At 43.9% G+C, this 25479-nt stretch overlaps 1 protein-coding gene across 3 annotated transcripts in view; it reads right to left on the bottom strand.

Annotated features, from left to right (window-relative positions):
* Nucleotides 1-10534, bottom strand: part of LOC115465775 (protein unc-93 homolog A-like) — a 135003-nt gene extending 124469 nt beyond the window's left edge. The window contains exon 1 of one of the 3 annotated variants that reach the window (XM_030196490.1): nt 10279-10534. The gene's annotated coding sequence lies outside the window, so the exon portion shown is untranslated. Of the gene's footprint in view, nt 1-9334; nt 9399-9559; nt 9579-10278 lie in introns of those variants that run through there. The other 2 variants (XM_030196492.1, XM_030196491.1) reach the window with 2 other exon arrangements.
* Between the last annotated feature and the right edge of the window lie 14945 nt (nt 10535-25479).

The following is a 25479-nucleotide window of genomic DNA, read 5'->3' as shown; positions in this document are numbered from 1 at the left end:
CTCAGTGAAGACCGAAGCAAAGAATTCATTTAATCTCTCTGCTACGGCTTTGTCTTCCCTGATCGCCCCTTTTACTCCTCGGTCATCTATCGGTCCAACTGATTCTTTTGCTGGCTTCCTGCTTTTAATATACCTAAAAAAATTTACTAGGTGTTTTTGCCTCCAACGCAATCTTTTTTTCGAAGTCCCTCTTAGCCTTCCTTATCAGCGCTTTGCATTTGACTTGACATTCCTTATGCTGTTATTATTTTCAGTCGGTTCCTTCTTCTATTTTCTGAAGAATTTTCTTTTAGCTCTAATAGCTTCCTTCATCTCACTTTTTAACCATGCCGGCTGTCGTTTGGTCTTCCGTCCTCCTTTTTTGATACACAGAATATATTTGGCCTGGGCTTCCAGGATGGTGTTTTTGAACAGCATCTATGCCTGATGTAAATTTTTGACCCTCGCAGCCGCTCCTCTAAGTTGATTTTTCACTGTTCTCATTTTATCATAGTCTCCTTTTTAAAATTTTAAACACTAGCGTACTTGAAGGGGCATAATCGAACGGAAACGTCTATCTCCATGGGCGTTTATCTCCGAGAACGGGTCCATGAAGGGGCGGACCGAACCGTATTTTCGAAAGACATGGACGTTTATCTTTTTTTGAGCTGGGCGTTTTTGTTTTTCAGCGATAATGGAAACCGAAAGCGCCCAGCTCAAAAACGAATAACTCCAAGACATTTATTCGTGGGAGGGGCCAGGATTCGTAGTGCACTGGTCCCCCTCACATGCCAGGACACCAACCGGGCACCCTAGGGGGCACTTTTACAAAAAAAAAAAAAAAGGTAAAAGAGCTCCCAGGTGCATAGCACCCTTCCCTTGGGTGTTGAGCCCCCCAAATCCCCCTCAAAACCCACTGCCCACAAGTCTACACCATTACTATAGCCCTAAAGAGTGAAGGGGGGCACCTACATGTGGGTACAGTGGGTTCGGGGGGCGGTTTGGAGGGCTCCCATTTACCAGCACAAGTGTAACAGGTGGGGGGGGGGGATGGGCCTGGGTCCACCTGCCTGAAGTCCACTGCACCCCCTAATAACTGCTCCAGGGACCTGCATACTGCTGCCAGGGAGGTGGGTATGACATTTGAGGGTGAAAATAAAAAGTTGTGAAATGGCATATTTTGTGGTGGGAAGGGGTTTGTGACCACTGGGGGAGTCAGGGGAGGTCATCCCCGATTCCCTCCAGTGGTCATCTGGTCATTTAGGGCACTTTTTGGGGCCATATTCGTGAAAAATAGGGTCCAGGAAAAGTGCCCTAAATTCTCGCTAAAAACGCATATTTTATTTCCATTATTGGCGAAAGGCGCCCATCTCTGATCGCCCGATAACCACCCCAGTTCCGCCTTCACCACGCCTTCGACAAGCCCCCATCAACTTTGTCCGCATCCGCGACGGAGTGCAGTTGAAAACGTCCAAATTCGGCTTTCGATTATACCGCTTTATTCGTTTTTGTGAGATAAACGTCTATCTCCCGATTTGGGTCACAATATAGGCGTTTTTCTATTTCGATTATAAGCAGGTTGGTTTCCTATGTATACTTACTTCAAAGCTAATCTCAAATTTGATCATATTATGATCACTGTTATCAAGCAGCCCCTAGCACCATTACTTCCCGCACCATATCATGCGCTCCACTAAGGTCTAGGTCTAGAATTTTTCCTTCTCTTGACGGCTCCTGTACTAGCTGCTCCATAAAGTAGTCCTTGATTTCATCAAGGAATTTTACCTCCCTAGTGTGCCCTGATGTTACATTTATCCAGTCAATATCGGGGTAATTGAAATCACCCATTCTTATTGTGTTGCCCAGTGTGTTTGCATCCCTAATTTAATTTAACATTTCTGCATCCATCTGTTCATCCTGGCCAGATGGACGATAGTACACTCCTATCACTATCCTTGTCCCCTTTACACATGGAATTTCAATCTATAGTGATTCCAAGATGTGTTTTGTTTCTTGCAGAATTTTCAATCTATTTGATTCAAGGCTCTCCTTATTTATTTATTTATTTATTACATTTGTATCCCGCGCTTTCCCGCTCATCGCAGGCTCAATGCGGTTTACATAGTAACAAGAGAATACAATCTGTAGTATCTGAATCAACAAAGGAGGTATGTGGTAGGACAAATGAACAAGAGTAAATGGGATAAAAGAGGTATGAGAGAAAGGATAGGGATAGGTAAGGAAGTGGAGCAATGAAGAAGAGGTAGGGGAAGAGCATGGAGGGTAAGAAGATTGGTAGGAGGTAATTTCTGAGCCATTGTTGTTAATGATTAGATGAACCAGCAGTGGCGTAGCAAGGGCATGGCGGTGGGGGCGGTCCGCCCCGGGTGTCCGCGGGTGGGGGATGCTCCGTCGCGTCTCTTCTCCTGCCACCGCCTGCCTTTTTCTTTTTTAAATCCGTGCAGCCACGCAGGCAGCGCTTCGCGTCTGCCCTGCGTGTGCTGTGAAAGAAGTAAATCGCCAGTGCTGGCGTCGGGCCTTCCCTCGATGTCCCGCCCTCTTGTGAGGTAACTTCCTATTTCCTCGAAGGCGGGACATCGAGGGAAGGCCCGACGCCAGCACTGGCGATTTACTTCTTTCACAGCACACGCAGGGCAGACGCGAAGCGCTGCCTGCGTGGCTGCACGGATTTAAAAAAGAAAAAGGCAGGCGGTGGCAGGAGAAGAGGGCTCTGTGGCTCTCAATGGAGGGGGGACGGGACTGGGTCAGGGGGGAGCTCAGAGGGGAGAAGGGGATTGGAGAGGAGGTGGGGGAGTTTAGAGGAGGGGTGCTCAGAGGGGAGAAGGGGATTGGAGAGGGTGGAGGTGCTCAGAGGGGAGAATGGGGTTTGGGGAGGGGAGGGGTGGGGTGGGGGTGCTCAGAGGGGATTGGGGAGGGTGGGGGAGCTCAGAAGGGTACTCAGAGGGGAGAAGGGGATTGGGGAGGGGTGCTCAGAGGTGAGAAGGGGATTGGGGAGGGTGGGGGTGCTCAGAGGGGAGAATGGAGATTGGGGAGGGGTGGGGGTGCTCAGAGGGGATTGGGGAGGGTGGGGGAGCTCAGAAGGGTACTCAGAGGGGAGAAGGGGATTGGGGAGGGGTGCTCAGAGGTGAGAAGGGGATTGGGGAGGGTGGGGTGCTCAGAGGGGAGAATGGGGATTGGGGAGGGTGGGGAAGCTCAGAAGGGTACTCAGAGGGGAGAAGGGGATTGGGGAGGAGTGCTCAGAGATGAGAAGGGGATTGGGGAGGGTGGGGGAGCTCAGAAGGGTACTCAGAGGTGAGAAGGGGATTGCGGAGGGGTGGGGGAGTTCAGAGGAGGGATGCTCAGAGGTGAGAAGGGGATTGGGGAGGGTGGGGGTGCTCAGAGGGGAGAATGGGGATTGGGGAGGGGTGGGGGTGCTCAGAGGGGATAAGGGGACTGGGGAGGGAAGTGCTCATGGGAGAAGGGGTCTGGAACTGGGGGCTGAAAAGGGGCAGGAGCTGAAACTGTGGAGACTGGGGGCTTTAAAGGGGACAGGGAGAACTGGCTGGGGCTGAAGCTCGGGACTGGTGAGAGAAAAGGGCTGGGGTTGAAACTAGGGGCTGAAAAGGGGACAGGGAGAAGTGGCTGGGGGCTGAAGCCCAGGACTGATGGGAGAAAATGGCTGGGGACTGGTGGGATAGTGGGGCTGAAAAGGGTGGCAGGTGAGAGATGTGGGCTGGAACTGGAACTGGGTGCAGGTGGAAAGAGGGGGCTGAAAAGAGGGGGCAGAGAGAGGGGACAGAGAGAGGGGACAGACCCTGGATGGAAGGGGGGGAGCATGAGGGAGGGCAGACCCTGGATGGATGGGAGAGGGAGGGCAGACGAATCAAAGGGGCAGAGAGAAAGGGCAGATGGTGGGTGGAAGGGGGAGAGAGAAAGAGGGCAGACTGGGGCAAATGGTGGATGGAAGGGAGAGAGAGGGCAGACGGTGGATGGAAGGGGCAGAGAGAGAGGGCAGACACTGGATGGAAGGGACATTAGAGAGGGCAGACACTGGATTTCAGAGAAAGAGCAAAGACAGATGCTGGATGGAAGGAAGACAGTGAAAAGAAGATGAGGAAAGCAGAAACCAGAGACAACAAAATGTAAATAAAATATATATTTTTTTATTTTTTTGCTTTAGGGTATAGTATTGTATCTGTGTTTATGTGTTAATAAATGTTTATAAATAGAACATATAAATAAGGTAATCATTTTATTGGACTAATTTTTAATACATTTTGACTTAACTTTCAGAGAACAAAACCTCCTTCCTCAGGTCAGGATAGGATACTATAACAGCACTATACTGTATTGACCTGAGGAAGGAGATTTTGGCCTCTGGAAGCTAAATGTATTAGTCCAATAAAATGGGATTATTTTATTTTCTATATTTGTTTTATTTCTATTTGTTAATTTGTAAAGTGGTGATCTGATTTGTTAGTTTTTTTCAAATTTACATCTGCTGTCTTTATATTTTGCACAGTACTAGGGGACATTTTCTGTTTCTGTGGTGTTGCATTGTATGCAGAGTCTGGCATCGGGGGTTCAGTTTAATTTTTGTCTAAATAGAAAGTTTATGATTACTTATTCTATAGTGGATTAGGGTGTATCTGTGTTTGTGAAAAAGACATGGCTTTCGGTTGGCATTGACTGTGCAGGATCGACGATCTGTACTAATCTGTCTGTTTTCGTTTTACAATAGGTGAATTGATGTTCTAGTGCTCACTGTAGCATTTAAGATGCTTGTGTGTCTTGTAGAAATGACTGCTTATGGTATGGTAGAATTGCGCTATAGGTCCTGAGTGTTTTGCATTCTCGGTATGCCTAGCACTGGATTTTGGGGGGGGGGGGGGTGTTAAAAAATGACCGGCCCCGGGTGTCAACTACCCTAGCTACGCCACTGTGAACCAGTAAATGGATGGGTTGCTTATGGTAGGTCAAGTCATTTGGGTAAATCTGTTTGAATAGATGGGTTTTCAATAGTTTCCTAAAGGGAAGGTATTCACTAGTTGATCGAATGTATCTGGGTAGAGCAATGCTACCCCTCCACCAATTCGATCCACCCTATCACTACGATATAATTTGTACCCCGGTATGACAGTGTCCCACTGGTTATCCTCCTTCCACCAGGTCTCAGATGCCTATTATATCTAATTTTTCATTTAGTGCAATGTATTCTAACTCTCCCATCTTATTTCTTAGGCTCCTTGCATTCGCATATAGCCGCCCTTGCTGTTTTAGTCTTTCCTCATAGGGAAGTCATCCTACCCCCTTTATCATTTTTGTCACCCTTCTCTGTAGCTTTCGCAGTTCTGCTTAATCTTTTTTGAAATGCAGTGACCAGAATTGCACACAATATTCAAGGTGCAGTCGCACCATGGAGAGATACAAAGGCATTATAATGTTCTCATTTTTGTTTTCCATTCCTTTTCTAATAATTCCTAACATTCTATTTGCTTTCTCAACTGCCACTGCACACTGAGCAGAGGGTTTCAGCATATCATCAACAATGACAACTAGATCCTTTTTCTGGGCGGTGACTCCTAATGGAGAACCTTGCTTCACATAGCTATAATTTGAGTTCCTCTTTCTCACACTTACACTTGCTCACATTAAAGGGGTTGTTTATTAAAGCTTAGCTTGAGTTATCTGCAGCAGGGCCCACAGGAATAAAATTGGCCCTGCTGCAGATAACTCAAGCTAAGCTTTAGTAAACAGGGGGGTAAATGTCTTCTGCCATTGGGATGCCCAGTCTTGTAAGGTCCTATGTTTATTCTCAGTGTATTTTTATTTCTATTTAATTTGCTGTTTCAATTGTAATATCATATTGCTTTGCATATTTATAGATATACAGACTCCTGAAGCATGCATTGGTTTGCCGAAATATGGTTCCGTGTCGAGTCTAATTTCTTTGGGGTTTTTCACATCTATATAAATAAAAATGTAAATGTTCGTTTGTTCAAAATCTTAAATCTCCGAAAGTTGTTCACCGATTGCTTTCAAATTTGGACACAACGTTGCATTCAAATACGCGCATGTTTTTATATACCTACTATTATATAGATGTCACAGCTGTCGTACTCGCGGAGCGCAAGCAGTGCGACGAGTAATTGCAAATCAAACTGAGGAAGAACGGCCATCACCGAACGAGCAAAACAGACAAAGAATGGCTCAAATACGTGCCGAGGAAGCAGCACAGCAACGTGCAGCCAGACTTGATGATGCACAGTTGCGAGCACGGCGATCGCGTTCTGCAGCTTCAGATCTGCTTCGTTCTCAACAGAATCAATGGGACAGGCTGAGAGTGGCTTAAATCTCCAAAAGTTCTTCACCGATTGCTTTGAAATTACATGCCTGTTTTTATATACCTACTATTATATAGGTGTCACAGCTGTTGTACTCAAGGAGCACAAGCAGTGCGATGAGTAATTGCAAATCAAACTGAGGAAGAACAGCCATCAGCAAACGAGCGAAACACACAAAGAATGGCTCAAATACGTGCCGAGGAAGCAGCAGAGCGATGTGCAGCCAGACTTGACGATGCACGGTTGCGAGCACGACGATCGTGTTCTGCAGCTTCAGATCTGCTTCGTTCTCAACAAAATCAACGCGACAGGCTGAGAGTGGCTTAAATCTCCAAAAGTTCTTCACCGATTGCTTTGAAATTTGGATACAATGTTGCATTCGAATACGCGTGTGGTTTTATATACCTACAATTGCAAATCAAACTGAGGAAGAACGGGCATCAGTGAACGAGCGAAACAGACAAAGAATGGCTCAAATACGTGCTGAGGAAACAGCATAGCAAAAAACATCACTCGAGATTCTTGATCGATCATTGCAAGATTTGTGTGGAAACATCAGACCATTTGGGAACACATTAATATTGCTTGCAGGAGATTTCAGGCAAACATTACCTGTAGTTCCTCGATCGACACCAGCGGACGAAATAAATGCTTGCCTAAAATATTCTACTTTGTGGCAACATGTAAAGACATTAAACTTAACTACAAATATGCGTGTCCAGCTGCAAAACGATCAATCAGCTCAGATATTCTCACATCAATTGCTGAAAATTGGGAACGAAAAGGTGCCGTTTGATCTGACCTCAGGACGAATTTCATTGCCTCATAACTTCTGCAATTTACTGACCTCAAAAGAACAATTGGTTGAAAAAGTATTTCCCAATATTCAAACCAATTACAAGAATCACGATTCGCTGAGTGAACGAGCTATTCTTGCGGCCAAGAACAAAGACGTCTACGAACTGAACAATATTATTCAGTCTAACATTCAAAGCGAGCCACTCACATACAAGTCCGTCGACACTGTTCTGGAAGCAGATGAAGCGCTTAATTATCCAACAGACTTTTTCAATTCACTCGATCTGCCAGGGATGCCACCGCACGTACTGCAATTGAAAATCGGCGTGCCAATTATCATGTTGCGAAATATCAATCAGCCAAACCTTTGCAACCGCTTGCGGCTTGCAGTAAAAAAAATTAATGAGCAATGTCGTACAAGCAACAATCTTGACAGGACCTTTCAAAGGTGAACATGTCCTCATTCCTCGCATTCCTATGATTCCAACAGATATGCCATTTCAATTTAACAGATTGCAATTCCCAATTCGATTGGCGTTTGCAATCACCATCAACAAAGCTCAGGGCCAATCTTTAGAATTCACCCGTTTACATCTACACATGGATTGCTTCTCACATGGACAATTATATGTTGCATGTTCTACAGTCGGCAAACCAGACAATCTCTATCTCTGCACACACAATGGAACAACAAAAAATATTGTATACCCACAAGCATTGTGAAATTAAACATATTAGAAACGTGCACTTCCTCTTTTCTTTCTTTTCCATTTAACCAGACTGAGCCACAGCAACACGTGGCCGGGTAGAGCTAGTATCTAATAAATTTTGATGCTTGACCTCTGACCTTCTTTGTGTGTTGGATGTCCATTGATCCTTCCCTACTTTTTCTGTTTTAAGACTATACGTAGGGAATCTTTCTTCTTTTTTCCCTGCTAAAATGTAATAATGACAGGTTTATCAACAATCTATGATTAACATTATAGCACCATCCTATGGACGGGACCGGAACAGCCAACTTAGCAGAGCACCAGTTTCAGCTCTAAGTAATCACTCGCCTGCTGCTAAGATGAGACAGATGTGAATAGTTCAGTTTGTCTATGCTATGTTTTAACAACTAATTATAATGACTCAGTATTATACATTTTTATGTGCTCTTCCTTTTGCTGTGTGTGCACTTATACATGCACTCAGCTTGCATTAGAAGCTGCACGGTAAGCCATCAGTGCACAGCTCTAATGCAAGCTTTGTACATCAACCCCCTTGTGGTTGGTGCTTTCCCTGGTGTCAGGGCCATGCCTAGGGTCTCTGGCGCCCCCCTGCAGACTATCAGTTGGCACACCCCTGCCTGAAAGCTATTGAAGCAGTATACATTCAAATACTGTACCTATTTTTTCTGTCCCTGATGCAGGGCCGTGCCTAGGGTCTCTGGCGCCCCCCCCTGCAGACTATCAGTTAGCGCCCCCCCCCCCCCCCCGTGTGGCATCTCCTTTCTCTCAACGTGGTATGGTTTATTTTTTTAATTTTGAAATAGAACTCGACCGCAGCACCCTTGAAGGCAGGCGCCCAGTACTAAAGCCATGAGTCACAACAAATATAATAAACTCAAACAAAATCTAGTTGCACAAAAAAATAGTAAAATTAATAGCACATAAACGAACAGCTAGTCCTATCTGTCAAAAATGTCAACTGTATGAGTGCAGTGATTGCTTGAGCATCACCACTATAGCACAAACTTGTTCAAGCGTGTCCAGGAAAGAGTACTGTCAGCAGAGAGTACAAACTTGTTCACTACGTCCAGGGAGACGTACTGTCAGAAGAGAGTTTGGCAAGTTGGTTTGTGCTTTGTGTCACCCCCCCACCGCTGCAGACTCAGCAGGAGCCAGAGTTGCGTGGACATTACAGGCCTTCCTCAGGGCGGACCCTTCCCTCCCCCGATACCCACCTTGTCACACACGGAGCCCACATTGGCTGTGACAAGCAGCAGCTCCACCCCACGGCCCCCCATCCGCTCCCGGTCTTCCTCAACTCGGTCAGAGTGAGAACTTGCCACACCGTAAGCAACACCTGCCCCGGCACTAGTTCAGGAAACAGCAGCAAGGAAGCTAAGGTTGCGCCTTCCTGCCCGCTAAGCAAAGCTGAAGAGATAAATCATGCCCCTCCCCCCGCCGCTCGCTGAGCAGCTAAAGAGATAGATTCCCTGCTTCACTTACCCAGGTGTAGAGCTCGCAGGCGGACATGTCTAGGCGCTGATGGGGAGGGAGGGAGGAGAGCCGAGACCGAGCGCTGCGTGCGGGAAGGCAGCAGCGCATGTGCATAGGCGCTGACGCGCCGTGGTACGGTATGGTTTATTTTTTAAATTTTGAAATAGAACTCGACCAGCAGCGCCGCGGCCAGCGCGGCGCCCTTGAAGGCAGGCACCCCCCTGCGGTGCTTACCCTGCTTATTGGGTTGGCACGGCCCTGCCTGGTGTTCCACCTGTCAGCTTTTATCAGGTGATAAGGAGTTCTCATTCCTGTGTAACTGGCACTCAGACTCTGGGCTTATCACAGCTACTTTTACATGTGAAAAAGAAAGCGTCCCTTCCTCCCCCACTCAAAAATCCAGTCTTTCAGCTTCCCCAGCTGCATTGCAACACTGAGAAAACCTCCCCTTCTCCATGGCAATAAGAAATATAACCAGTTTTCCATTCCTGCTCTTCCCTGCTACTTTTAAATGTGAAGGAGGAGTCTCCACTGCAATAAACAAGCTCCTCTGTATTCAGTCTCCCAACAGCAGTTAAATTCAGTCTTTGCTGTCCACACACTTAAATTAATGTGAATAAGATTATGTAAGACACCCTTCAGTGAGACACTTCCATAGTGTCCTGCTATTTTGCCCCTGACCTGTTCTAAGAGGGAGACTTTTTAACCAGTCTTGCTTTTAAACTTACATGCCAAAGCAATGTAGTATTTGTAGTTCACTATTTTATCCATTGAAAATCACTGACCATGGTTTCATAATGCCTCAAAACATTATTTTCTGGACTGGCTTAAAATCTAACTCCTACTACAGGCAATCTTGGCAGAGGTACTATTCTCTTTTCCTTTACCTGAAAGAGAACCTTTGTGACTTCCCTCCACCTCCCTTCCATGAAGCATACAACCTTTATCTTTACCTGTTATGTGTTGGGAGGCTCCTCCTTCCTTGCACTTTGAGAGCCACAGAATTCCTATTTCCTGCTTGAAAGACTGCTTGGGTTTGAAGTCTGAGGGAACTTTAATCTCTTATCTGGGAAATCGCAACTTCTGTTGGTGACTTACAATTTCTTTTGTTGTGCTGAGGGAGTTCCTAAAGGGCTGCAGCTGCTACTGAGAACAAGAGGAAGACCTTGCACTGGTCACGAGCTGGGATTTGTTTGCACACAAAAGGATATTTTGAGTGAATATAAAGTGGATGTAAAGGTAAGTTGTTACTGGGATATTTGCTTTTTAAAGTGTATAACAGAATATTTAGTGATTAGGAGTTGAACGACTGATATTCAAAAGATTTGTGTAGGTAACATGGGGGAGTTATCTGGACAAATCATTAGGTGCATCCAATGCTCAAATGGTTTTAGCGTGGGTATTAACTTGCACTGAAACCATTACCATAGTCCACATTAACATGTATTTAAATGTATGTTAATGTGGTCATTAACCACCCCATAGCCATGCAAAAAAAAAAAAAAAAACTTTCTCCCATGTGTTTAGTTAGTGTGGGGAACGTTTCGCCAAGTCTGGGACAGCATAAAAGGGTTGGTTGAAAGGAACCAGTGTCTAATGACACCCCTTCTCTCCCTCCAACCTAACTACCTTGCCCTGGACTGCTTCCTGCATTGACCCTGCCCCCACCCCCCCGCCCATTAATATAGTGCTTCTCAACCCAGTCCTCAGGGCACATCCAGCCAATCAGATTTACAGGATATCCACAATGAATAAGCATGAGATAGGTTTGCATACGCAGGAAGTAGTGCCTGTAAAACTGAGCATTAGTGGCTGAGGTGCGCCTGCTGAATGAAGAGCTTGCTGCTTGCTCAGCACAGGTGGGACTGTGCAGGAAACATCTTCACCTGGCAGGGCTTATCACCCCTGCCAGCAAAGGTAATATTTTATTGTGTGTGTGTGTGGGGGGGGGGGAGAGAGATTACTGGGCCACCTCAGCCCACCTTTGGGAACCCCCAAAAATGGACTTCTGGCTACACCCCTGCTCAGGAGCATGTGCTCTCCTTCTGCTCTCCCAAAGTGAACTCGTCTTTTTACCTACGACTGCATAACTCGGGATCTCACCTATGAAACTACCTGTCAATTCTCCCACCTGTGCCATAAAGCTTTTTCTCTTCAGAGCTCCACCTTCATCTCCAGTTACTGCCTTCAAAAATTGAAGTCTCTTGCCTTAGGGCACCAAGCTTCTGAGAACCTACAACTGTGAGTAAATTAGCTACATTTATTCTGTACAGTAAATTTCAGAAAAAGAACAAGAGGGTCAGGAACAATGTTCACTGTGGATATCCTGAAAACCTGACTGGCTGGGTGTGCCCACGAGGACTGGGTTGAGAAGCACTGCATTAATGTTCCCAGGTCCAATCCTCTGCTTTAGTGGAGCCTGCTGGTTCTGGAGCTATAGCACAATTTGGGAACAGTGCTGCCCTAAAAAGGGAGTTCTGTCTAATGACAGGTCCTCCCTCTCTTCAATCTAGGCCACTATCCAGCTTATTTTCGAAGGAGATCGCCAGCCATCTTCCGACACAAATCGGGAGATGGCCGGCAATCTCCTGAAGCGGGACAAATTGGTATAATCGAAAGCCAATTTTGGCCAGTGCCAACTGCTTTCCGTTGCAGAGCTGGCCAAACTTCAAGGCAGGGTACAGAAGGCAAGATGGGGGTGGGAAGGGGGCGGGGGCGTAGTTACGAGATGGCCGGCTTTGCCCGATAATGGAAAAAAGATGGCCGGCTCTGACGAGCATTTCGCCGGCTGCACTTGGTCCATTTATTTTTAGGACCAAGTCTCAAAAAAAGTGCCCCAATTGACCAGATGACCACCAGAGGGAAACGGGGATGACCTCCCCTTACTCCCCCAGTGGTCACCAATCCCCTCCCACCCAAAAAAATTTAAAAAACATTTTTTGGCAGCCTGTATGCCAGCCTGAAATGTCATACCCAGCTCCCAAACTGGCAATATTACTTCTCTATTTACTGTGGGATTCAACTATATCAAAATACTGTAATTTGTTCCCACCACCTCGTTTCTTTACCACCATAATTCATTCATCAATCATTTAGTACATATCCACTTCTTGGTGACCTCAGTTGTGCAGGTTCCATTGCCATTAACAAAGATTGGCAATGTGCACAAATGAGGATACCCAGCTCCCTGACAGCAGTATGCAGGTCCCTGGAGCAGTATTTAGTGGGTGCAGTGCACTTCAGGCAGGTGGACCCAGGCCCATCCCCCCTTACCTGTTACACTTATGGTGGTAAATGTGAGCCCTCCAAAAAACCCCAAAACCCACTGTACCCACATCTAGGTGCCCCCTTTATCCCTAAGGGCTATGGTAGTGGTGTAGAGTTGTGGGGAGTGGGTTTTGGGGGGGATTTGGGGGGCACAGTACACAAGGTAAGGGAGGTATGCACCTGAGACCAATTTTTGAAGTCCACTGCAGTGACCCCTAGGGTGCCCGGTTGGTGTCCTGGCATGTGAGGGGGACCAGTGCACTACAAATGCTGGCTCCTCCCATGACCAAAGGGCTTGCATTTCGCCGGGTTTGAGATGGCTGGGCCCGGTTTCCATTATGGCAGAAAACCGAAGCCGGCCATCTCTAAACCCGGCGATCTCAACATTTGGCCTAAATGTTGAGATTTAGCCGGCCCCAATCGTATTATCAAAAGAAAAGATGGCCGACCATCTTTTTCAATAATACGGTTTGCTCCGCTCCTTTGCAGAGCCGGCCCCGAAGATGGCCGGCGCCATTCGATTATGCCCCTCCATGCCTCCAGAAGCTTATTTTCCTATCAATAAAGGACCAAGCTGTAGACCTCATAGATGTTGCCAACTTTTTATTCAGTTTAATAAATGGTACAAACTTTCCCTTTTCACTCAGGAGAATAATTACAATTGACAAGGTTCTCACTTTATTCCAAACAAAAATAAAGTAGAAATCCAAAAATCTGGATACCAGAAATTAAGAAATCTGGACCACCTGAGAATCCAGTCTTTGAAACCCAAACCTTTTCTGGTAAATGCAGCTGTAAAGACACAGGTACGGGACTATTTTCCTGCTCGCATCGCTCCTAAATCTGCTGCTCCCAGTGTAGGCTGTGAAAGATCCGTCCCTCCTCCAGGGGTTCTCAGGATCCCGTCTCTTCCTTTGGAGACTCCGGCTATGGGCCAAGCTTCATGCCCGGCCCCATAACCCACTGTAATCTATAGGGCACGATTCGGGTAACCAATAATTCCAAAAGAAAACCAGCAAGTTTTTATTTCCTTGGTGTTCACAGTCCAACAGTTCAAAATAAAACAGGAACAAAATCACAGCCCCCACTGTTTTTCCTCTTCAATGGAATCAGCACAGCAGGGTAAAAAGAAGCATAAACCCCACTGCTTCCAGAACTCAGTTCGTTCCCCTTAAACAGTCCTACAGCCTAGCGCATCCCCCCACTGGGGGAGCGGCTGCAGGCTACAGCTCAAAAATAAGGGAAAAAAAACCCATTGCTACACATCTTCCCCCCAGGTGCAATGGCAAACAGTTAAAAAAAAACATCTTCCTTTCTCTTTGATTAGTTCACTCAGGAAAAAAACAATAATCCCTCCCAAAACAACACACTTTTCACTCTAAGTAGCTCAGCAGCATACAGTTCAACACAGCTTGAACTCTATGGGGAGATACAAGGGTCCCACCCTTTCTGGGTCACACTTTCACTATCACTGACTCTTCTCCCGCATGACCCTTTTCTTTCCTCTTTCAGTCCAGCTTCCATACCAAGACGTCACCTGCTTCCTCAGCTTTTTCCACAATGATTGAGCCCATGCTGCTATGTCCATGGGCTCCTCCAGGCTCTCCACATTCTCTCTCTCCCCAGCCTCTTGCCACTCCATGGGTTCCTCGTCCCACCCTTTTCTCAGCTGTTCCTCCTCCTCCTGATTAACCCCAGGGGACACCTCCCTTGCCTTGTCATGGTTCTCCCCTGGAGGCTGCTGGGGAGGATAGTTTCTATACCAGGGTTTTCCATGGGGCTGATGGGTATTGTAGTTCTTTTCCAGCCTCCATTTTTCAGTGGGAAGAAACCCTTTTCTTTTCTCCCTCTGCGGAAGTAGCAAAGGCAAGGATCTGTTCTGTCTCCCTTTCCTCTGGACCCTCCTCACTTCTTCTTCATCTACTTCCATTTTATCCACCCCCTCAACCTCCTCTTCACAAGGTGCAATACAGATAATACACTTTTGGGGTACCTGACACTTAGTATAAATTCTGAAAGAAAAGGGCAACAGACAAAATTAACATTATTGAGTGAAGTGTCAGAAGCAAATGTATCCCCCTTATTCTTAGATCCAAGCTCCTATGCCCTAATAGTAGAAAGAACTAACTACACACCAAGGGTATTATGAAAATAAGACAATTATTTTATTTACAATAGTAGCAAAGATAATGTGCAAAGAAAGCAAGGATAGAGACACAGGACATCATAGAATCAGCTTGGAGTAAACGCACATAAATCCCTAACTAGACTTATAAGTAAAAGAGCCACTCTGAACCCACGGCATGTATAAAAAGGTACATAGCAAGCATACAACCTGATGCAGATCTCTAGATGGCAGCATGTTCCTCAGATGGTCAGCAGGGTCCCATGCATGTCTGTTCTTTGGATGGAGTATAAACACAGCAGCCCTTGCATCGGATAAGAGCCCCTTTTTATACAGAAATCATGGGCTGCAGCTGCACTGATGACGTACATTCTGGCTTTGGGGGTGATGCACACATAACTTTGTTTACCCCAAATAGTGTGGCTTCAAGGACCAACTGATTGTCTTACTGACACCACACTGAAGAAGTCACCTTGACAAGAAGCTGGGGGTTTCATAAACAATGTGCAATTTGCCAGCCACAGCGTCTCTCCAGCTGCAAGGGTAATTCCAAGATTCCTTGGCTATTCTGGCCTTGACGTTGATCCTGATGACAACCTTGTCTTTGTCTGTATGCAAGGTCACCGCTTCAGCAAACATTAGGCTGTGCATTGAACAGCGGAATAAGTTTAGGTCTGCATTTCTGAAGTCAGGTTATCAATGCTGGATAGTGCCATGTTTTATAAATCCATATATTTTGCCACATAGAAACATACAGGGCTATACATAGTGCTTCATAGTGTTTGTTTTGCTCCTACACCACTCCTTCTGATGCAGGAAGTTTATGTCATAGGGGATGGGACCAGCAAATCTAGCAGCAATGCACACAAGGAAATGGTCCAGTGCCTGCATCTTTACAGCTGTGTTTATGATGCTGATTGAAGATAGCAGCAAGAGGGTAAGTAGGAGGGAGGGGAGGACACTGAAATTGGGTTGTAGAAGAGTACTCTGAATCTATGCTATTAAGACTGGAAACACTTGAAATCTTGAGTGGAGGTTTTCAAATAGACTCTAGATGAGGGGGCAAGCAGTTTTGTTGAGGCCAGCAAAGCACTATGACAATCAGTATATGTCAGATTTCTCTGACGAGAGACAAGCCATGGTGGATGAAGAGAAAAGAGAGAGATGGGGTGATTGTGGATGGGGAAGAGAGACAGAGAAAGAGAGAGATAGAAGCTGGATAGGGAAGAAAGACACAAAGACACTGGATGGGGGAACAGAGATGGAGGAAACAGAAGAACTTGGCAGTGTATAAAAAAAACTACTGATGAAAAAAAAGGAACGGAAGGAGCCAAACCCACAAGGAAAAATGGCTCAATTTATTAATAAAAACAAAGCAAAAGCAGTCTTCTAGGAACAATATGCAATATGCGTGTACATAACACATGGAGGCATATTTTCAAACCTATGGAACTTTGTAAGTCTAAGTGCTTTGAAAATGAGCCCCTATAGCATACGGAAAAGTACTTCAAGATGAAAAAACACAACACTGCAGTGTTTCAGCAAGAAATTGCCTTCATCAGGGGTGCTTATAAAATAAGAACATATATAATAAAGAATAAGTAAAGATATATATAAACCATAAATGGAAAAAATAGAAAAATATATATACAGAAGAAAAGTTGGACAGACAAGGGAAGAGGATAATGTGAAAAGACGAACTTTTAAATGTTACAATCAAAGAAAAATATCCTTAAACAGGAAAAAATGACCATTGAAAAACAAATTTTACAGGAAAATACCAAGGTCCCTGTTTACTAAGGTGTGCTAGGGTTTTTAGTGCGTGCTAACGCTAGAGATACTCATATATTCCTATGGGTGTCTCTAGCATTAGCGCGCGCTAATTTTTAGCTCAAGCTAAAAATGCTAGCGCACCTATAGCACAGCTTAGTAAACAGGGCCCTATGTTTTCTATGACCCACTGCAATTACAGTTTTTTTTCTTGAAGGTAGAGGGGTTACCATTCCAGAAGTTGTGAGTCCTTCGTTATTGTAAATTGGACTGTAGAAATAAATGAATATGCTATCCTTCAATTTCCTTTGTTTTTCTTTTACAGTACCATGTTCCTCTGGTTTTTGATTCTTAGCCCCCCTCTCTTTATGAGGTCTCATTCATTGAGACATACAATGTTTAGTGCTATTTAACCAGCTAGAACAGATACTGACCAGTTAAATAGCGCTTAACCAGCTATCTGCTGATATTCAGTAGGAGATAACAGGCTATCTCCTGCTGAATATCTGCAGTTAGAGGCTGGCGGATAACTGGTTATATCTCACGATATAACCGACTATCCGCTGATTATTAAACCAGGTTTTGCAGCCAAATTTGATAGTGTAAAACCCTGGTTAAAGATAACCAGCTATGTCTGAATATCGACATAGTTGGTTCTCTTTAAACCAGCCCAAAAAACCTGGATATTCAATGCTGGTCACCGGAAATGGCCTGGCATTAAATATCCAGCATTAGTGCTGACCACAGGAGACAGCCTGGCTATCTCCCATGGTCTGAATATCGGGGCCATAATATTTAAGTTTCTTTGTATATTTATCCTGTAAATATACCCATTTTAATAAATGAATCATTTTGTATTTGTTAATGAATAAATCAATAAAATGTGCCTGTTCATCTCTTCTTTATTCTTCCTTAAATTTTAATTTTAAAAGTACTGCTTGGGAATCTGGAAAATATGAAAATCTGGACCAACCCAATCCCTGAGGCAGTCTGGATTTTTGGACTTGGACTGTAACATTGATTCCCTCCTAGGTTTCCTATTCCAACTCCCGCCCAAGTCCCGCCTTCACTAAGCCTCCCATACGCCCCTTTGAACTTTGGCTGTCCCTGTGACGGAAAGCAGTTGGGGACGTCCAAAATTGGCTTTCGATTATACTGATTGGACGACCCTTGGAGAAGGACGTCCATCTTCCGATTTGTGTAGAAAGATGGGCGTCCTTCTCTTTCGAAAATGAGCCCAATAGTAACCTGTGGAACTTTGTAACATAGGTTACTATGGGGCTCACTTTCAAGACACTAAGACTTACAAAGTTCCATTTGTTATTATATAACTTTGTAAGTCTAAGTGCTTTAAAAATACACCTCTAAGACTCCCTAGCTGCAAGCCGACCCAACAAGCCTCCCCAAGGTAGACAGGGCACTATGCAGCACAACACAACATGGAAAGACCATGAGCCCATTGAAAGATGTATATTTTGGAATATTTTGCAGGCCTGAGATGACAGTAAAAACTGACAGGCCCATTTCTAAGTGACTTTCAGTTGAACCAAGGTCTGAGTCAACATCTCATGATCTGTTAAGACACAATCCTGCTTATAATCGAACGAGAAAAACGCCCAAGTTCCGACCTAAATCGGGAGATGGGCGTTTATCTCACAAAAACGAATAACGCGGTATAATCAAAAGCCGAATTTGGACGCTTTCAACTGCACTCCGTCGCGGATGCGGACAAAGTTGACGGGGGCGTGTCGAAGGCGTGTCGAAGGCGGAACTGGGGCGTGGTTATCGGGCGAACAGAGATGGGCGCCCTTTCGCCGATAATGGAAGAAAAATATGCGATTTCAGCGAGAATTTAGGGCACTTTTCCTGGACCCTGTTTTTCCACGAATAAGGCCCCAAAAAGTGCCCTAAATGACCAGATGACCACTGGAGGGAATCGGGGATGACCTCCCCTGACTTCCCCAGTGGTCACAAACCCCCTCCCAGCACAAAATATGACGTTTCACAACTTTTTATTTTCACCCTCAAATGTCATACCCACCTCCCTGGCAGCAGTATGCAGGTTACTGGAGCACTTATTAGGGGGTGCAGTGGACTTCAGGCAGGTGGACCCAGGCCCATCCCCCCCTACCTGTTACAATTGTGCTGCTTAATGCGTTTAGTCGTCCAACCCCCCCCAAACCCACTGTACCCACATGTAGGTGCCCCCCTTCACCCCTTAGGGCTATAGTAATGGTGTAGACTTGTGGGCAGTGGGTTTTGAGGGGGATTTGGGAGGCTCAACACACAAGGGAAGGGTGCTATGCACCTGGGAGCTCTTTTACCTTTTTTTTTTGTTTTGTAAAAGTGCCCCCTAGGGTGCCCGGTTGGTGTTCTGGCATGTGAGGGGGACTAGTGCACTACGAATCATGGCCCCTCCCACGAACAAATGCCTTGGATGTATTCGTTTTTGAGCTGGGCGCTTTCATTTTCCATTATCACTGAATAACAAAAACGCCCAGCTCACAAATTAGCGAATAACATATGGGCGTCTATTTTTTTCAAAAATACGGTTGGGTCCGCCCCTTCACGGACCCGTTCTCGGAGATAAACGCCCATGGAGATAGGCGTTTTCGTTCAATTATGCCCCTCAATGTCACAAGCTATATGAGGGAGGGTGCAGGTGCAAAATTGCTGACCACAGGGTTTAGAAATGTAACAGTTAGCAACTGTTAACAGATTTTCCGGAGAAAGAGAGAACAGAGTAGTTCCACGGGAAGATGACAAGGCTGCTCAGAGGTGAAGGCCTTTTCATTATAATATAACCAATTATCTGCAACTAACTAATTACCATGAACCTATCATATGTAACCAATTAATTAACATGTAGCCAATTACCTGTAACCACAATATTACAATATGCAATTGAAATTATCTGTATAAAAGTGATTGTATCAGAAAGTTAGAGGCAGAGTAGCAGATTCAGCCAGTACTTCTACTACTACTACTTATCATTTCTAAAGCGCTACTAGACTTCTGTATAAGCTTGTCTGTACTCTCGTGTGAGAAGTCACAATTTGTAATCGTAAAGTGGTGAGTAATAAAGATCACATTTCTCTTTTGCTTCATGTTTATGCTCATGCTTATGAAGTAACTTTTTTCTTTTTTATCTTATATCTGAATTTCCTATTCAAGTATGAAAATGACTTGTAAATTTATTTAAAATGAAAAATAAAGAAATAAAAATAAAAAAAATTATAAAAAAAAAAGATCACATTTCTCACTCCAAACGTAGCCTTGGTTTATTCCACCTATTAGGAGGTGGCTGGTCCATACACTTTAGTAAGGGATAAATAAACCTAACAATTCAAAGTAGAGCATCTGCAGCCTGCGGCACCTTCCATTTTTGCACCACCTCGGTGACAGCCGGGACTCCCATTCCCCCTCCCCCAACTCTCACACACTGCTGCCTATAGCAATCTCTAGTAATTACAGCAGGCCTCCTTGGGGACTTGGCCTTCCCCCTATGATGTGTTCCTCCTCTTCTGATACAGTTTCCTGATTCCAAGAGGGCGGGACGCATCATCACAGGGAGAAAGTTGAGTCCTTGAGACAGGTCTGCTGTGATCGCTAGACTGCAGACCACTACTGGGGAAGAAGGACAGGCAGGCAGGAGGAGGAAAATATTCAGGGCCCTGGAGGAGGAGACAAGTTATAGATGTGGACTGATGGAGGGGGAACAGAGGAGCAGAAGAGAGTTTGCTAAACCTCTGGGAGAGAGAGCTGAAGCTAAGGTGCTGCTCTGATGGTCTAGGAAACACTGGTGTAGGGTACTAGGGGAAGGCAGCTGAGGCAGCTGCACCAGATCCACCCAGTAAAGAGGTCTCTATTGTGTTCAGAAGTGTAGGGGCTGCCATCATCTACAAACACGTTTTTCAATGCACTATAAGAAACACACACACACACATATATATATCTCTCTCTATATATACACACAACCAATATAGGTGTTAAAGTTTTTACTTTCAATTAGTCACTTAGCTATAACATAACAAACGCTGCATGACCTTTTAATTACCTAATTATCTCTACTTAATATATTTTATACATCACACATAATGCATTGAATACATTTTCCACTGTTTATTTATAACAAACCAAACCCAGATGCAATCTCAAACAGAATCCCACACATCACATTAATCAACATAACAACTGAATCAAACGATTCTCAGTTACATTTAATTCTCCAACTGTTTTAATATTCTTAACTCTAGTAATACTAGAGTAGACTTAATGACTGTTATTTAAATCAGCTCATATCAGGTGTCCAGATGATTAACACTCTGTCCAACAGCTCTTAGTATCCTTTGTAAATAGTCCAAAGTCCCATAAGGATAATTTAGCATCGGTTTTAAATATAGCTGACAGATCCAATCTTCACATTTGTGAGCGACGAAATTCCACTTCAGGCATCCGTATCACATCCACATACTTTCCAACAATTCATAGAGCTCAACACAGGCCGTGTTTCATATTTACTTCCTCAGGAGATCCAGCCGCATTAGAGCACTGAGCGTACAGAAAAACTAATTCAAATAAGCACAATGCTATCATAGGAAACCTTTGGGTTTAAAAAGGAAAACCATGTGCATGTAAGGACTGGATAAATGAACTAAAAGAAATGCCCTTAATATGTAATACTTGGTAGCAATAATGAAACAGTGATTGAATAATCACAAAGCAAGCAGCCTGAGCCAACAGGTTTATTTTCCATTGCACATAATTAACTTTGTATGAACTTGGCTGCTAGTAGTGTGTTGAACTGGACGATGTTGGCACATTTAGACTGACTCTGGACAGCTCTGCACGAAGGAAGCCCTTCCCTCATTATTCAATACCTTCTCTGTGAAATAGAAGTAATAAAAAAAAAGGCAGGTGCATTTTTATAATATACCACTGCATTCCACAAAGTAAAAGAAGCAAGTTCCCATATGCCATCTTTTTTTCTTTTGATGTAGGCACAGGAAAAAAAAAGATTTTAAATGCTCCCAAGTTTCAACCTAATTCATGTTTAATGTGGGATAAAATGCCATATATAAGTAAATAAATAGATAGATAGAAACTCTGAATGTTGAGCACCTTGTTCTCATAACATGATGTCTGTTTAGTGGCCCTTTACCAGGAGAAAAAAAAATCTCTGCACAGACTGCACAAATATAACAGTACTAGGGTGTCCCTTTAACCAGCCCCTTCAAATGACACACTGATTATGATTTATAACAAATTACTACTCTACCAATAAAAAGTTATTCTGTTGTTATACTTCCTCTGTGTACAATCCGTATGCACAAGCCGGCATGTTTGAAAATCTAAGTGAGAATAAATGAAAATTCCACCACCAATAAAGAAAGACAACATGGATGCAGCAGCTCCTAGGTTTGCTTGCTTGTTTTGAATGCACAGGGATCCAGCTACATTACCTTGTTTTTTTTACATTTTTTTATTTTTATGGTACCCTCCCTCCCACCCACATATATAATATTCCAGACCTTCTCCCTGCTCCTCCAAGCCGCAGGGTGCCCTCCCAGCACATCCTGAAGTCACCCTGATGGTCTAGTGGATTCTTTAGGGCAGGAAAGATCCCCAGTCTTTCCTGCCCGTTGCCGCTGACCCTCTTGCTGCCGCATCTTCTTTAAAATGGCTTCCAAGACTTCCAACGGCGGCCTCATGAGACTGTGTCAGCACTAGCGCACGGAGAGCTGCTTGCGCTGCTTAGTAAACTGGAGTATAAATTATGTCCCTCCATGTGCAGAAAATAGTGAATAAGTGACTTATGAAAGTAATAGTCCATTGCTGTCCAAATAGCTGTATCACAGTAGTCATTTAAATAACATAAAAAAATGTCGATCCAAATCAACACAATGTAGTATGTTTGTTTTGTGCTTTTAATTGCATTATGTTTGATGTTATCCGTCTAGAAGTGCGGAATAGAAATGTGCTAAATAAATAAATATTCAAATTCTCTGCGGTATTTCAGATCCCATCGCTTCCTCCTCTTCACTTAATACATGTCTTAATCACATCTCTAACTGGCTTAAAACCAATCTTCTTTCCTCAGTGTAAGCAAATAAGAAGCCATTATCTTCCCTACCCCAAACACTCTCTCCCCTCCTTGTCCCTCCATTGACAGTCACCCACTTCCATTTGTTGGCTCTGTAAAGACTCTAGGTGTAAGTTTTGACAGTAAACTTACATTTAAACCCCATATTGATGCTGTGGTTCGTTCATCTTTCTTTGCACTACATTGTATTTGCTCACTCCGCTCCTTTCTTTCTTATTCTCTCTTCTGTACACTTCAACATTACCCATCTTGATTATTGCAATTCGCTTTACACTGGCTTCCCTCTCCAATCAATTAAACATCTTCAACTTGTTCAGTCTGCTGCTTTTAAACTCTTACACCCTGCAAATAGCTTTGATTATGTCACCCTTCTCTTGCTTGCAGAACACAGGCTCCCTATTTCTTCTCGGATCAAGTTCCAAATTCTTGTTCTAGTTTTTAAAGGTTGCTTTCCATCTGCACTGGCCTACATGAATAATGTTTTGATTACTTATACCCCTGGTCACTCTCTCCATGCCACCAAAAACAATCTGCTAGCCCTCTCTCCTCTCTCCATTCATCATCTCACAATTTCCTGTGAAACAGCCTTCAGTTATTTAGGCCTAAAATTCAGAAAATCTCTTCCTCCTCATCTCAGAACCAAACTCTTTCTCCATAAGTTTAAATTACTCCTTAAAACCCGCATTTTCTATGAGGCCTTTAGCCTCCTCTCTTCTTCCTGATGCAACCCTTCTGTTCCCTAAATGCTTTGTTACTTTTCCTTACTCTCTCTTCCCCCCTTGCCCTTCCCTTTACCTTTTTATTTAATCATTTTTTTAAAGTTGTAAACCACATAGATGCCATTGATGGAGATGTTGCTGTAGGAGCAAAACAAGAACTATAAAACACTACACCTCACTATATAACAAGGTTATATAGGGGTGATTTATAGCACTGTTCAGCATTTCCAACCTGACCTAAAAATACAGACTTGGGATAACTTCAGCTTTCACTGCTAAGACCTGTGTGTGTGTGTGTGTGTATGTGTGCGTGTGTGTGTGTGCGTGCGTGTGTGTGCATGTACAATCAGCCAAGACATTACAGATATTTTCAAGGACTGCCAGCCAGCCAAGGACCTCTGAAAATTCCATTGTAACTGAGCTGACATAATGGCTGGAGAAGCAGAATACCATGATAGGTTTTTATTAGGACAAAGCATTCTCTGGTCGTAGTGGCCCTGTTATATCACAAAAGTGATGTGATGTTTTGACTTTCTAAATCTGCATTGGAAAGTCCAAGGCTTGTTATCCCAGACTTAATGGCACATTTGCACCTCAGGAAAGCACCCTGATTCCTGAAAAAACTGATATCAAGTCTAAAGTGCCCTTCCATATGGTGCCAGTGGGACAATAATGTGGCCCCTTGAGCTGCAACAACTGAAACAAATAAAGTTGTTGTGCATTAACAGCAAGGTCAAAGATGCATGTCATCAACCTACCTACATTTGGGTTCTGTCTCTATAAGAAGGACTGTAAACCAGGCCAAATGGCTGTTAGATTCCATCTGAAATGCAGCGCTGCTTTTCATCTGCCGGACCTGTCTGAGAAACACTCTGCCACTTGCTGAAAGTCTGCATCGGGTTGTATGTTTGCTATGTACCCTTGTATAGTGCTGTGCATTTAGATTAGTTGACTGAATTAAAACTATGTCAAGGGTTAAGTGCATTTACTATGAGCTGTTTCTATGATAAGGCTTCCCGTGTCTTTATTCTTGCCTTCTTTGCACATTATCTTTGTTGCTATTGTAAATAAATAAGTACTCTATTTTTGTAAATACATGGTTGTAGAGTTAGTTCTGTTATTATTTGGGTGTTATGAGCTTGGATTTAGAGATAAAAGGGAACATCTGCTTCCAACACTACATTGTCTAATGCTGGAATATGGCAAGAGTCCCGTTCCTTTAGTAATTTATGCTGTCAGGTTCCCTAGTAACACCTCAAAAGGTTATCTGTGTACACCCCACAGTTGGAGGTTCCATCATGATCTAGATCAAGATATGATTAGATTTAGATCAGATAAGGATAAGGACTACTCACACCTCAGTATTACATTTCTAGGGTTTAGAGATTTAGGTTTTTTTTACTAAGGTGTGCTAGCATTTTTAGTGCATGCTAAAAATAGGCGCACGCTAAACACTAGAGACGCCCGTAGGACTACATTAAAACACTAGCATGCCTTAGTAAAAGACCCCCTAAAACTCTCTTTTGCTTCTCTATTCATACAGGGTTAGCACAAGCTGCTAGGGGCTTGGATCACTTCCCAGAGTGTATTATCTTTGTTTACAGCACACTGGGAACACATACTATAAACATCCCTACTTTGGCAGTTTTCCCAGAAAGAAGTCCTTGGAGACAGAGTTTTGTTTTCTAAGTGATTGAACAGTCTAATAAACTGCTTTTAGTGAATTCCTGTACACCACAGAGGAGACAGCCCTGTTTTTTTACGTTCATAAGCATGGGTGTCTATTCACTGTATAAGAACAGTAAGCCATATATTGCAAGTATAAAGCTGTCCCCTAGAAGAGTAAGTAATTATAGTGACCAAATTAACATTAATTAGTTTTAGTGTGAACTAAAAAATCTACTGAATAAGAGCAGCAAGAGTGTTTCATTTCTGTAAGCAGAATAAAGGCAAATTAACACCTTCTGGTGTTAATGAAATGCTGCTTTTTCATTTCACTACTGTGAAGGTAATGGACAAATAAGTTTAAAAGCAATAACATAATAATGCTTATGTTTTAAAAACTATGGTGCACCATTTTGAAATTCAAATTCCATTCCAATTTCAAAATTATATACATGCATTTCAAATTAGTTATTATATTTGGAACTTGTGGAAACAGATTTCTTAT

The sequence above is a fragment of the Microcaecilia unicolor genome, chromosome 3 (genome assembly GCF_901765095.1).
Source record: "Microcaecilia unicolor chromosome 3, aMicUni1.1, whole genome shotgun sequence".
Taxonomy (NCBI): domain Eukaryota; kingdom Metazoa; phylum Chordata; class Amphibia; order Gymnophiona; family Siphonopidae; genus Microcaecilia; species Microcaecilia unicolor.
The sequence above is the reverse complement of the archived record's forward strand: the minus strand, read 5'-3'. Positions and strand labels throughout refer to the sequence as shown.